Genomic DNA, 15,092 nt, shown 5'->3' on the forward strand with positions numbered 1-15,092 from the left:
CCCAAGCAAACTTTTCCTGAAATTTGTCCCAGAACAAAGTCAGCTCCCCTTGCAGGCTGTGAGCAGCAGGCTCCATGTGCAGTGCTGCAAAGCTGATATAAATCAGAAGGTGTTTGCAGCACTCAGCTGGAAGGGGGGTAAAGAAAAGGGCTGTACTCACTTTATTTTGGCAGGATCTCATGGCTTACCAGGCCATGTGCAGCCCCTGCACACAGGTCCCTCTGCAGGAAGCTGTGGCTGCTCCTACCAGCAGGCAGAGGTGAAATCCAGCCTGGAGGCACCCCAATGCTGGGGGGCTTGGCCCACAGGTCTCTGGGAGAAGAAAGGTTGCAGACAGCTTCAGTTCTGGGGTCTGCAGTGGGTTTTGGCTGGGGGACACTTCAGCCATTTCTGATTAGGCTGAGTGCTCTCGTCCTGTCCCGTGTCCCTGAGTGCCTCCATGCACAGGGACAGATGGCTGGAGAAGGGTGAGAGGCAGGGCTGTGAACATGTAAGATCAGCATCCAGTTTGTGGTGCAGTACACGTAAACTCTGCAGGATTATGCAAGAAAAGCCTTCTCTCCCATGTCATACTTTGTCCTGAGCACTGGTGGCAGTGGGACTTACACCTTGGAGCAGTTTTGGAAGTCTTTAAATGCACAGTTGTGACAGAGGAAGGGGAAAATGGCTCCTCTCCAACCACCCTAGGTGGGGAATATTTTCTGCAAATTGCCATAAGATGTGATGCTTCTTTAAGGCTCACACCTCCCTGAACATGTGTCTCTTTCTCAGGGATGGATTTCCCTCCATGGTGAGAGAGTTTCTTGCAGTGCATGATGGAAAATGTAGGCACTTCAATGGGAACAGTCCCTAAAGCTGAGCAGATTGTGCCACTTGTCCAGTTGGGCAAACACCTGCATGTGACCAGAGGCTTCTGCGTTAATCTCACCCTCTTGCAGTTCTGGGTTATCCTTTCATGTGAGTCATAGTTTGTATCTATACAAAGAGAAGCTTTAAACTGCCTCAAGTGAGGTATTTTTCCAGTGCTTTAGCACTAATTAATCATTAAAGTGCCAAGATCAAAGGATGGGGAGCTACAATGTTGGTATGTTCTTATGATCACACTGCGGCCAGTTCCTCATAAATCCTGGTATTTTGTGAGTTTCAAATCAAATCTCCCATGGAGAATGATTTGGCAACAAGATGGTGGGCTGCTTTTCTTTGCACCTTTCAGAAGTGAGGGGAGCTTTGGCTCCATGAGGAATGCAGGGTCAGCCCCACAACAAAAAGACCAACCATTATTTGGGACATCTTGGCACCCAAACAAGCCAGTGATTTAGGCACGGATATTAAAACCCAATCTTATGGAGAGTCCCTGTCCTGAAGATCTGGTAGCTCAGTCAGAGAAGCAGAGAAATGGTGGGAGCCTGGAGCCTGTCCCAGGGGTAACTTAAGGCAGTTAAGGGTGTAAACCTCACTGTGAGCCAGCAAGACTTACTATTGAAGTGCTTAAGTTACTTCTGAAAGTGAAGCTTTTAAAATAATGCTGCTGCTTTTGAAAGAAACGTAGCCTAAGGCCGTGACTCCATCGAAGCATGAAGCTCAGTGCTCAGTGGCTGTGGCTGCTGCCTGCTCACCGGGACAGCCAGCCCTGGTACCTGGGCATGCTCCAACTGCAGGCAGAGGTGTGGGCACGGCAGAGGCTGTGCCTCGGCTTGCTCTGATCCCTGCACCTTGCCAGGGCCGGCTCGGGGTCCTGCCTCCTGCAGTAGCCACAGGGCTCACTTTCCCTCTTTGGTGGGGTTAACTGGTGTGAAATCTGCAGCACCCAAGTGCTTGGGATCTGGGGAAAACTGGCTCTAGTGCCCATGGCTTATTACAGATTGAGAGGGGAGCACAGGGAGTGCAAACAGGTCCTGCTGCTGGTGCCCACCCGTGCATGGGAGCACAGAGAGTGCAAACAGGTCCTGCTGCTGGTGCCCACCCGTGCATGGGAGCACAGAGAGTGCAAACAGGTCCTGCTGCTGGTGCCCACCTGTGCATGGGAGCACCCGAGTCCAGCTGCTCTGGAGGAAAGGCAGGAGGTGGTTTTGCTTCTGTGGGGACTGAGCAGACCAAAGGGCTGTGTGTTTTGTGAGACTGGGGAGCAGCAAATCAGAGGTGAGGCTGGGATTGAAGGAGGGGCAGGGCAAGACAAGCACAAGCCAGCAGCACAAGTAACAAAGCATCTGTAATATTACACAGCCAGTAATGGCTGTCCTAGAAGCAGATGATGGAATGGAGCAATAGCATTTCTGAAATGTCTTTTTTTCCACAATATGGGATGCTTGCAAAGGCCACTATTCTACCTCTAAAAGAAAAAGAATTCCTTTTTGCTCCCTTTCATTCCTTCTCTTGTGGGACGCCTGGGACTTGACAGCATGGGCTCTTGTCCAACATTTGTTCTGACCTAGATTTTAATCTCTGCTTTTTTCCCCTTACCTTCTGCTTAGCTGGCTATTACCTCTAGAAGACACACATATAATCTATAAAACATTTGTGTTTCCCAATCGTTTTAATTTCTATTTTCAGGAGATACTCAAGACTGCAACAAAAAGTTTTAAATTGCAGTGACCATAAATGTTTTGGGTTGCCAGGGCCACCTTAATAAGTGTAATTGTCAAGGGATGTGCAGAGCTTTATTTTATAACCCACTGGCTGTGACAGATCAAAAGCAAAGACAAAAGGAGAGAACAAACTTACACCCTGGGAACACTGGTACCTGTCAGTGATGCAGGGCAGGTTCCTGGAAGAGCAAAGATGCTGTGCAAAGTCACAGGTCCTGGTAACCTGTGCAGTTTATTGAAAAAAATTTTGGTAGGAAGCTGGAAACACTGCTTTTCAGAGGGGAAGGCAGAGCAGGCCATGCCCTGCTGGGGGTTAGAACCACCTGCTTGGCACATCTTGGTGCTGCCAAGGAGCACAGCCTTCCCCAGCAAGGAGGGGAGGCCTGAGGGAGAGCTGAGCTTTCCCAAGGCATGGAGCTCTGCCCTGCTGGTTCACCTGGCCCTGCTGCAGCCAGGCAGGCCCATGGGGACAGGGAGGATTTCGCAGTGTGTGCCATGCTCATGGCAGCCCCGGTCAAACACAGAGAATTCCAGCGCTCGGGCAGCCCTCAGCAGCAGCACTCGGGGCTTTGTCCCTCTGCCTGCCCTCCAAACCCACGTGTGTGCACACCCTGCATTCTGTGGTGGCTCTTGCAGAGAACCAGGTGATGGTGCAGCCCCACCGCCCCTCTGCTTTAGGTGTGCACCACCCAGTGCAATTCATCCGCTAATCCTGGTTGATGAGCCAGAAAGAATGTTTCAAGAATGTTTCATCCCTCGGTAATTTTGTTAACCTCTCCTGGCAACAAAAAAAAGGGCAGGTAATGAAGTTGTTTGAAAGAGTGTAAAACCTAGAGAGTGTTTGGGAAGGGTTGGGAGGCGGACACAGGACTTCTCCACATGGCTCCTCACTTCATCTGGGCCGTGGAAAAAAACCCAACCAACCTTGTGGGATACTAATTCAGTCCTTGGCTTCTTTCTTGTATCAATTCCGCTAACTGTGCCTTAAATTTGGGCCAGATGCACAATGGTTTTGTGATGTGGTACTGTGGGGAAGTCTGGGCTGCATCTAACAGAGGCTCTGCTAAGAGGGCTGCTCCTTCAGGGAGCTTGGGATGTTCCAGCTATTCCCAGTGGAATGCCTTCAGCAGGAATGAAAGGTTGGGGGTGCCAGGTGGGTGAGGTGACTGGGGCTCTGTCAGTGTGCTGAGGGGAGCAGAACACTTTCTGACACACCGGCTTTTGCAGGCCTTCCCTTGTTTGGGCAGAAACCAGCAGGTTTTGTTCAGGCTGATTCCTGAGTCAGCTGTGTGCTGCTGCAGGACCATCCATCCATTGCCAGGGCACGTGCTGCTCCTTGTCCAAATGGACAAATCAGGCCAGGGGGATCCTGCCCATCCCAGGGCTCATCCCCCAGCGGGGCTCAGAAGCAGCACAGCTCACCAGTGCAGTCAGGACTCAGCACCATCTCACAATCCAAACCTCATCACGAGACCATCCTGCTCCTTTCTGATCATGTCACATCCCTAAAGCTTTGTGGAGGATCAACCAAATCTCCCGTGTTTTCATTTGCTAAGCTCAGTCAAGTGATACAAAGCCCAGAGTGCTTTTTCTGCAAATCTGAATTTGCAGTGATTAAATTGCATTCTTGTGAGGGTTAATTTTCATGGACAGATATGAATAATTATCTGTTAATATGCTTAAGAATCATAAGGAATATTTGGTAGTCTTTACAGCTACTTAGCTAACTGAAATTGGCATAATTCTTTTGAATTTAGGCTCTGTAATTGTGTTGTCTCTTTTTTCGTTCTCTCCTAATAATCTGATCCCTGTCTTCAGATCTTTTCTCCTTTTACCCATTTTTTTCTTAGCTCAAATTGTTTTGTCATCACCTGTTCTTAAATCTGCCAGATGATACAGAGATTGAGAATGTTGAGATGACTGAAACCAAGGACCCTGTGTATTTGTAGGTATAATTTAAAAACAAAATTCAAAAATACCGCCCCTATGGCAGTGAGTTCCTCATAGTATAAAATTCCTACCTTTGTTGCTACTCTGCAGGAATTTGGGGCTGTGAGTGAGCAAAGCCACCTCAACATCAGCCTGTTGCACTACATGTGCTTCATGTAACAAATAAATGCATCTTTATTTATTATATATTTAAAAGGCAAGTTATTGGTGTTTGCACAGGACTAAGTGACTGAATTCTACAGCTAGTGCAATGCAGGGTGGCAAACTGGGAGGTAACAGTTCATGTACTGTGCACAAACCATTCCAGTGGCACACAGAGTTTGCCCATTTTTCCTCTGCTTTTGATAAATGCAAATAACTTGAAAAGTTCTTGATACAAGACAGAAGCAATTTCACTAAATTTACTAAGAATTAAGGGAAATACAGTCAAATATCCTCAAAGAGTAGCATAAACCCAGTAACTTGTGACTCGAGACTGAATTACATTCCAAGTGAGATACAAGATCTATTTATTAGAAAAATCTATTTCTGCCTAGGATTCATCCAGGGAAAAAGTTCTTTTACAGGAGAAACAGTTTAAAATACAATTTACCCCCTATTTTTATCTGTCTTGAGGCCCTGTTAGCTGAGCAGCTGTGGTGCTGATGAACTCAAATTTATGTGCTCACAGGGGCATCAGCCATCGCTGTGTTCATGAGCCTGAGGTGGTACCAGGTGAGACCTTTACCCACAGCTCATTTCTTCTCCCCAGTTGTTTAGTTCTTGAATCCCTCAAGGAGGCCACCAGTAACTGGTCCCTGAGAGGCTGACACCCACACTTCCCTTTGGGATGAGATGGTTCCAGCAGGGTCTCACCGAAGCCCTGCCCACACAGCCCTCTGTGCTGTGGCAGATGGGAGATGCTTCCCAGCTGCTTTCCAAAGCCTGGCTCAGGAAGATGTGGAGAGGCTGTATTATCATTTCCCTGGCCACTGCAGGTGCAAAAAATTCAGTAACAATATTTGTTCTGGAGCCAAATTGCTCTCAGACTGCCTCTAATGTTTATTCAGTTGAGGAGAATTACCCAGCTCTTGGGCTGTGCAAGTCTCTGGGTAAGAATTCCCAGACAGGGTATTTTTCTTCCTTTTATTTCATTCCCTTTTGAAACATGTGTCTAGACAAGTGACAGGCAAACATCAATGGTTTGGTTGCATAGTTGAATCGTACCTGAATATTTCCTCCCTCTGGAGGAAAATCCACCCCCCTGAATGCACTGGACGTGCCCCAGTTCCTGGAAATTGGGCTGGGAGCCTCAAGAGAACAGCCTGCCCTGGGAGCTTTTCATCTCCTCCTGGTGTTGGGAGTTCAAAGACCTTGAAGCCATAGAGCTTTTGCAAATACTTTGCTCTTTGGATTCCAGATTCTGTTGCAAACCAAGAAACAACCAGTAAGCACAAAATGGGAAAAAATTAAATACATCTGTATATTACTGGCCAACCCTCCAAACCTTAACATAACAGAAAGCTGTTCTTAGTTAGAATTAAAAATGCAGCTTGATAACAGGAGAGGTGTTTGAATCCTCTTTAAAGCTCATTTAGACTTGGAGCTTACTGCCAGTAGCAGCCTGCCCTGGTGCCTGTGGCACAGAGCACTGCAGACATTGCATATTCCCATGGAATGGGCCATGCAGGACATTTTACTGGAAAGGCTCATGGTTGTGGTCCCAGGCTCTTTGCTGAGCTGGACAGATGCAGTTTGACAAATCCATTTGATTCCAGTAGGATTTCACATGGGTTAAGTCTGTGGCTGGCTGATGGCAATATTTGCAGTACTGGATCAATACCTACCCGCTCTAAAACAATGGCAGAGCCAGGGCTGTTTACTGGAAACTGGTAATTAAGGGTGAGTGAAGGCAGTCAGGAGTCTGTTAGATTGTCTGTCCATCCATTTGGTTACTTATTTGTCCAGCCAGTGCTGCAGCTGCTCCTACCCCCTGGGCAATGGACAACCAAGTGTTTTGGTAGAGTCCGTCTCATTTGTACTAAGTCATAATTTAAGAAATTATTTTGGATGTGGGTTTTACTTTAGTAAGTCCTCCTAGGAACATGCTCCACTTCAGCTGGGGCACTTCCCTCAGGTTTTGTTCTGCCATGGAGGGAGGAAGGGGGTGGGAGAGGTCTGGTTCAAAAGGCAGAGCTTTGGTCTCTCCACCACACAGCAAATACCTGGGCTGAGCCAAAGCGCCTAACTCGGTGTGGGAGCGGAGGTTCACTGCCATAAATCAGGTAGGAAAAGGGAAAACCACTGATTTCTGCCATCCAGCAGCTCATTCCTGTTCTTATTCTCTAGCTAGCCATCCATAAAAAAACTATTGCAAGACTTGACTCTTCTCTCCAGAGCCAGCAACATCCCCTGTGCCAGGTGGAGCAATAATTCAAAATAGGGCAGACCTAGGAGAGAGTTAGATGGGGTAAGGAAGCAAATTCCAGAACTCCAGCTCCACTGCACCTGGTTCCTTACTGCTAAAGGCTGAGTAAGGAGAAACTCAATATTGCTGCTCTGCAGCAACACTGGAAGATTGTAATTTCCATTCCATTCAAATTTTAACATGAAAAAAAAGTATTTATGTGGCTTGGTAAGTTCCACGCGTCCTTCCCACCTGTTTCCATTTTAATGCAAAAATAGAAACTCTTTAGTTCATATCTTGTTTCCAGGTTGGCAGAAGTCCCTGGGTCGCTCAGTGCTATAACTTAGAGTGTGATGTAGCTCTGTGTCTCTGTCTAAAGAATGAAAGAGGAACTCTTTAGGCAAAGGGGTGCAGTGGTGCAGGGCTGGTAATAGATGCCATAGATGGGCTTAGGCTGCAATGAGAGCCAGGTTCCCAGCTACTGTTTGGAAAGGACATCAGAAAATCTGTTTTTCAGGGAAAAAAAGATTATATAAAAATTATGTTTCTGCCTAAGAAATTATGTTTCTTAGCCCAAAGGAATGCAGGTAACCACAAAGACCCTCCCAAAAAACCTGTCCTTAGTTGAGTGTCACAGATCCAAGGGAAGCCACTGAGCCACCCCAGCCTGAGGAGCTGCTTCACATACAGCTTGTCAACATGGAGAAAAGTTCTTTTCTAAACTGTGGGGGATGTCAAGAATAAAAGACTTTAGTGAATAATCCTGAATAAAGAGCAAGCATTTAAACAAAGAGGCACTGTGGAATTTACAGACAAATGCATGAATTGGTCTGTTGTAAAATGGATGGCATTTTACTCAAGGGTGCAGTAGACACTTCCAGCCTTTCAAATCTCCACCAGGTGTTAGAGGCTAAGTGCTAAAGAAGATAAAAAAGGGAGATGCTAATCAGTGATGGGATTGGATCTATCCTGAGAATTTTGATAGGTTCAGGCTGGACATCAGGAGGGATTCCTTCAGTGGCAAGGTTGGTAAACATTGCAATGGGCTGCCCAGGGAGGTGGTGGAGTCAGGGTCCTTGGAATTGTTGAAGAAATGACTGAATGTGGCACTCAGTGTCTGGTTGACAGGGTGGTGATCAAGGTTGGCTCAATGATCTCAGAGGTCTTTTTGAACCTCAGTGACTCTGCGATAGGATGTGTGATAATTGATGCATTATCCTATCTCCAGCACACCTGGACTGGCTTCAGTGCTGAGATCACTGTCCTGCAGCTGGTGAAAGGCACAGCAGCAGGATGGGGAGATTCAGCTGGGCAGTCTGGGAGTACCTGCACCTCCATCCCTTCCCACATTAGACCTCCCTTTCTGAGCACAGAAATAACAGCTCCAGCATGGCAGGGTGCTGATGTCACATGTGCAGTTCCTACTGCACTGCAGGAACACTGATTGCTTTTATGCTTTGGAGTCAATGAGAAGAAGAAAAAAAAAAAAGTAAAAAAGAACTCATTCTGCCTCAGCTCTTTGGCAGAAGAGCAATAATTTCAGTTCACACCCCCCACCAGTGCTCTGCTGGGTTACAGCAGTGCTGTTGCCTGCCATGAAACACCACAGCTGTGCTCTGCTCCGCCTGAGACAGGAATGAAATGTTCTCTCCTCCTCTTCTGTTTGCAACACGGGCAACAGGATTTTGGATTACATTACCTGAGTGGTCAACATCCAAATGATTTGTCCAGACGTAGTGCAGCAGGGCAAAGAATCCCACCCAAAAAACCTGTGGTGTTACTTCAAATATGTATCTGAGTATTTCCATGCTTGCAGCTCTCCTGTGTAGGTGTCTAGTGATTCCCACTGATTACACAACCAGATGTTTTATTTTGCTCCTTAAAAAAAAAAAAAGAGATTCAACACATTTTTGTGACATGTTAGATCAGCTAAAATAACACATACAATAACCCTGCCCTGATTGAATTTGATGCCACCATTCCCTGATTCAGGATTAGGTCCCTGTGAGGAAAAGTGGAAGTGTATGGAAGTGGTTGGGACTGTAAATGCAGTCCCTCCACACTGGGGACACACTGATCTCATTTAGTACAGAAATAATATTTTTCCATGACCTGGATGTACACAGATGGTCCAGTCCTGCACAGTACAGGAAAAGGTCCCACTGAACTAAGAAGAGGAAAATCAGGTTGAAGATTTGGGATTGCAATTGAGGTCACTACAGCAGGATCAGTGTGGCTGGAAATACGCAGATATGGTAGTTTTTCTTTGGAAAAAGTTGTGGTCCAAACATGGTGCTCAACTCTGAAGAGTCACAGCAAGAACTGTACAATTCCAGCAGTAAATCTTGGCTTCCCTTCCACTGAGGCTCTCTGCAAGCACCAGGGTCATGTTTGTGATACAGTTCTGCAGTGGATTATCTGCATGTCCAGCAAACAGGTTCTCCAGGTGCAGAGTGGTGCACGGAGCAACACCCAGAGAGGTAACACTCAGAAACTCCTGATAGCTCCACGTGGCACCACAACAGAGCCAGGGCAGGGTCACAGTGCCCAGGGATGCTTCCCAAACACAGGGATTTCAAGGATGAGGCACAAGCTGAGCCTCAGGTGAAGTTTATCACAAGTTTGGCCCTTCCTGCCAAACCCTGGGGCAGCAGACTGACGGGGAAGTGAGAATGACATGGGGTAACAGAGCAGAGGTGACATTTAGTGACACAAGGAAATGGCCTGGCAATGCTAACTGCCCTGTGGGGTTTCACACTGCCATGAGGGATAAGCCTCCAGGAGAACTGGCAAAGGGAAAAATCTCTTCAGCCAGAGTGTGCAAGCAGGGCAGTTTCAGGTGAACTCACTTCCAGTGTAGCTGAGAATTCCATGACAGGAGGGAGCTGAGAGCAGCACTGGGCATTTTCCAAATGTGGCATTTGGCACAGCAAGCCAAGCCCAGCTCTCAGCTCTCCTGCAATTGGGCATTCAGGACACATTCTGTGGGTTTGGCTGGTGAACTTGAGGGATTCAGTGCCAAAGGTGTGCAGTTCACCTGTAGACAGGAGTGATTCTGTACCTGGCAACAGAAGGCACTGGTGGAGCTGAGTCTTTCTTACCCACCTATGTCCATGGTCTGCACAACCAACAGGGACAGACTGCCAGTTATTAAACATAATAAACCAACAAATGACATTTCCCTGTCTGGGGAATGAAATACTTGACACACCAGATGGGCCTTCTTATCATTGATTTCTCCTGCTTACCCACTCAATATTGATAACATGCTCAGAGGAGTTCAGAGAGTTGTGCCAATAAACATAAATGCCTAAAAACCATCTGCAACAAGGCTTCATGATAGGAGATGACAAAAGAAAGTCCTTTCCTGCAGCTGTAAGGGGTTAAAAGCTCCTTTTTGGAGGATGGGTATAAATCTCTGAACCTTCACAGTCACTGGAGGTCACTGGTGGGTCCCCTCAAGGCCTTGGCTGGTGTCTGCCACACATCTTTGTGTGAGAGAGGTTCATGCATTACTTGGAACTGAGCTGTTGTTGAAATACTAATTTGATAGTGTTCATACTTATTCATAAGCAATAAACAGTCTGATAAAAAGGATGAACAGAGAGAAGAGAAATTTTGCAGATGATGCAAATGTGGCCACAAAGCATGGCTGAAAGGGTCCATGGTGCTGAGTGGCTGGGCAGTGAAATGGCTGATGCAGGCAGGGTCAACACAGGCAGAGCACGTGCACAACACTCACCCTCACTGTACGTCCACACAGATGAGCCCTAAAAATAACATTGAGCAAAGAGAGCTCTGCAAATATCATTTAAAGCCCATCAGAAGAGACAACAATCATGTTAGGAATGACCTGGCAAAGAGGCAGGAACAAATCAGAAAACATCCTTACAGCACTCCTCAGTGAAACTGCATCTCCATGCTAGAGTTTTCTGGCCAGGAAAGAAACTCCAGAAGAGTTGGGCTGAACTGGAAAGCATGGGAAGGAAAGCATTCAGGATGAGGAGAGATGGGCAACAGCTTCCACAAAGATGGAAAAATAAGCAGATGAGGAGCCTTCAGGCTGGAAAGGGGTGACAGAAGCAGAAGGTTCAGTAAAGGTCTGTCACATCATGACTGACACAGGAAAAAGCAAATAGGAACTGGCTGTTCACTGGTTCTCCTAAGAATTAGAGGGACCTGGCGGTGCTGTCACACAAGAAGGTTTAAACCAACAGAAGGAAGTACTTTTTCATACAAAGCATAATTAAATTGTGGAACTCATTGCCACAGGATGTTGCGGAGGCCAAAAGTTATAAATGGCTTGAGAAAGGGATCAAAAACATTTGAGGAGGATGGATCCATGGGTGGCTGTTAAAACACACTGGTCTGGAGGCAGCCTCTGCCTCGGGAAGTCCATAAACCACGGATTGCCTGGAGCGAGGAGGGTACAGCAGGGGAGGGATGGATTCTGCACTGCCTGCATCACCTCCTGGCTATGCTGGGAGATGGATACTGGGAGATGGATACTGGGAGGTGGATACTGGCCCATGTGGCCTTTGGCTGTGACATTGGTCAGGTCCCAGCTCTGCTGTCTCTTCTTATCTAAAAAAAAAGCCCCCAAAAGCAACCAAAACACAACCTGAAACAGAAGAGGGGGAAGAGGCAGCCCCAGCCCTCCACACACTGTTAGTAGGCAGCCTGGTAGTTGTTTTATTTTCTTTAGAGTGGACTTTGTGTTGCAAGTGGCAGGAAGCCATGAACCACAAAAATAAAATAATTCTAACCCTAGTGCTAAGTAAGGAAAACAAAGATGGCTCAGCAATTAGCAGCATTATATATGTTAGTACTAAGTAACAACAGATGTCAGGACTTGAGCCCTTTGCATTCCTCACAATCCTACGGAAACCAAAGCCTTTTGACGTCGCTATACATTATTGCAGTTATTCTGGGGCTGGGAGAGCAGCAGAGGCTCTTTGAATGCAGAAATGTGTAGGTTGCTAGGACTGGCTGGGTCTTACCTGCCTGTCCCTCCCCATCCTGTGTCCCTCTGCTGCCTTCCCGGGCTGTGTGTGCTGTAAACCCTGCTCTGCAAAGACATGCGCTGGCCATGAGTCATTAGCAAGCATGCGAAGCTAATTGGCAAAATACTCATAAAAGATTTTGAAGGTGGGTTAATTACAATTCATTACACTGTAAACTGTCCCCAGGCTATTGTTAAAAAATGCAGGAGTTTCAAGGTCCAGTATTTTATGATTCATTTTGCCATGCAGTGAAAAACAGACTCTATATCAAACTACATTCATTATAGTTAAGACCACAAAATCTTTATTGGTTTTCCCAACATTCCCTCCTTGTTATATGCATTCATATGGACTGCACATTTCTAGCAATTGGCAAGAAGGCATGAAATAAAATTTATTATATTTTCTTACCTTCTACTTGGTGCAACCATAAAAACTGCCTGTTGTCTTTGCTTTACCTCTTCCCAACTCAACTTGAGCTGATAGGATGGGACACTGAAAATAAACAGAGCAATGACTGGGAACAGCTTTGCCACACTGATGATTTAGTGTGACCAACCTGAATGCTGCATGTGCACTCAGGAACCTCAGCTCCAAAAGGATACTGGTAATGAAATGGAAATAGTTTCTCCATCTAGTATAATAGATAATTTTTAAAAAATCCAGAATAGACACATTTTTACCAGTCACTGGTATTTCCAGATGGAGGCTCTTGTAGCTAAACCCAGGATGCACCTTCAGAGAGACAAAGGTACCACTTTACTTACATGAGGGATACTCCCCACATGCTCTGCTGGACCTTTGCCTCCTCAGAGCCAAATTCTCCAGCTTATAAAAAAAGATAACAGAGCCTTTGACTGTCTTTGCTGATGCCAGGACTGTCAAATACTAATGAGTAACTTGGTATAATTCTCAATACTGCTGTGTTGAGCAAAATTTAATAGAGGACCCAGCTGTGACCCCTGTGGGAGCAAAGCCAAGCGCTGCTCATCAGTGCCACCTTTGTGCCCTTCTCCAGGGTGCTCCTTATCTCCTTGTGCTGGCTGGCACTTGGGCTCTCCTTTCAGCCTTAAATGGTGCCATTCAGCCAGGCTTTGCTGAGCTCTGCTTCTGCAAATCTAGGGGACTCTGTCTCCTGGGCTGGCCCTGCCTGTGTGTGACTGCACCCAGTCCTGCTCTGCAGGTACAAATATGTCCCTCAGAGACTTGTTGTGGGCATTCCTGGCTCAGCCAAGCTAATTCTGGGGTTAACACATAAACATATCATTATTGCAAAGTAAATGATGGAGGTAGCCAGGGACTGTGGCTCTCCCTCGTGAAAAACGTTGATGACATGGATGGATTTGGTTCTTTCAGTTAATATTTTACTTTTTGACTTTTTTGAGGTGATGAGGAGATGGGGAACACTGAAGAAATCTCTCACTCAGGCAATCATTGAATTGCTGGTGTTCGTTTTTTCTTGTTGAAACCTCTAAATCTTTCAATGAAATGGGACATTTTTGGAGGCAAAGTTTTTCACTCAATTGAAAAATGCCTTCTCCATTACGAAAGAATATTAATAGCAAAAACCAACCCAAACCCTTCCAGCTTGAAATTGGCCCCATGGGAATATCAGTTTGTTCTGGTAAGACTCTGTAATGGATTTATTGCAGCATGCAATGTTTTTGTTTGCATTAACGTAGTGTGAAGTGATAAATATCTTGGGTTCGTTCTTTTGTCTGAGGTTTCTCTAGGAAACTGAATTTTCTTAAATGACAGTCACAACTGCCATATTTATTAGGACCAGGACTCTGGTTCCCAGCAGTGACGTGCAGAGAAGAGAGAAAACTGACCTGAGCACTTGTGACACTTGGCCTGGGTGTTTTGCCAGGCTCCACATCTGCTCTGTCACCCTGGGGCTGGTCCCTTCCAATGATGCCACTGGAAGCTGTGACACTGGGACTGAAGCTCGAGGGGTCACCTGCAGGATTTACAATGGGGACATTTTCCTACTGGGAGATGCACCACATGGATGTGCCTCTGCTTCCCCTCCTGAAATGGTCTGGTGGGGACCAAGAACTGAGCAAATCCCAGTTCTTGGGATTGGTTTTCCCAGTGCAGCAGCCAGAGCTCAGCTGGGTTTTCAAAGCTGGCGAGTGTTGGGAGCGAAGAACTTGGAAATCAGGGTTTCAGTGACAGTGATATTTATGGGTACTCTGACTAATCTCTGTGCCTGGGACCTAACAACTATATCCAAAAACATTAGCAAATATTCTTTTGCCTTGTTTTGTTTTGGTAAGAATTATAGCTGTTCCTGTTGCCTTCTCACCTGGGAGCAGCACATGGAGCAACTGTGGCAGCTTCACTTTGTGACATTTAGCAATGTCCAGTGCAATGTCACTGGACAGATGGAGCAGTGACTGAAATGGAAACAAAGGAGGAACAAATGAGTGACCAAACTTTTCCAAACTCTCCCAGATATTTGTTTCTAGTGGTGGAGATATTTTGCAAGTGGCAGGTGTCAGTATATTAAGTACTGAATTCTTCATTCTCCCTTTGGCCTCATTATAATTGTGGTATTTGTTTTTAAAACTAGGCTGACCTTTTTCATCACTCCTTTTTGGGGTCATACCTCTGTAAGGCTCACAGATGCTGAATTTGGGCAGGACCTTTTAGCCACAATATAATCTTATGGTATATAATATATATAATACATGAAGCTCCAAAATTTCAGAGGCTCCATTAACAGTACTGTGCAGAAATTGGGATTTTTGCCATTGGCTCGATTGGCTCCAAAATTATACTCTTGCTGCTCCTTGGAAGTCATCTTTGATTTGGAAATGATCTTGACAAGTGCTGTGATCCATTGCTCTCCAAGGGGATTCCTGCTACTTCATTGTTTCAACAAGGCTGTAAATAAGAGAAGAGCTTTACTCATCCAGTGCTCCTCTGGTCCCAGCTCAACTCAGAGTACTCAGCAATGGGCAACAGCAAAATGTTAATCAAATTCCTTTGAATCTCAAAACAAATGTTGAGTAGAGCTTCTTCAAGGCTGCAGAAAAATCTCCATGGGAAACAGTCAACATTTCTATTTAGTATATTGTCTCAACATTTGACATTTGTGAATCAACTGGTGAAGGGTTCAGGAAAATAATTTTTTTTTTAGATATTAGGAATATATCTATGTGA

The sequence above is a fragment of the Agelaius phoeniceus genome, chromosome 3 (assembly GCF_051311805.1).
Source record: "Agelaius phoeniceus isolate bAgePho1 chromosome 3, bAgePho1.hap1, whole genome shotgun sequence".
NCBI classification, from domain to species: Eukaryota; Metazoa; Chordata; class Aves; order Passeriformes; family Icteridae; genus Agelaius; species Agelaius phoeniceus.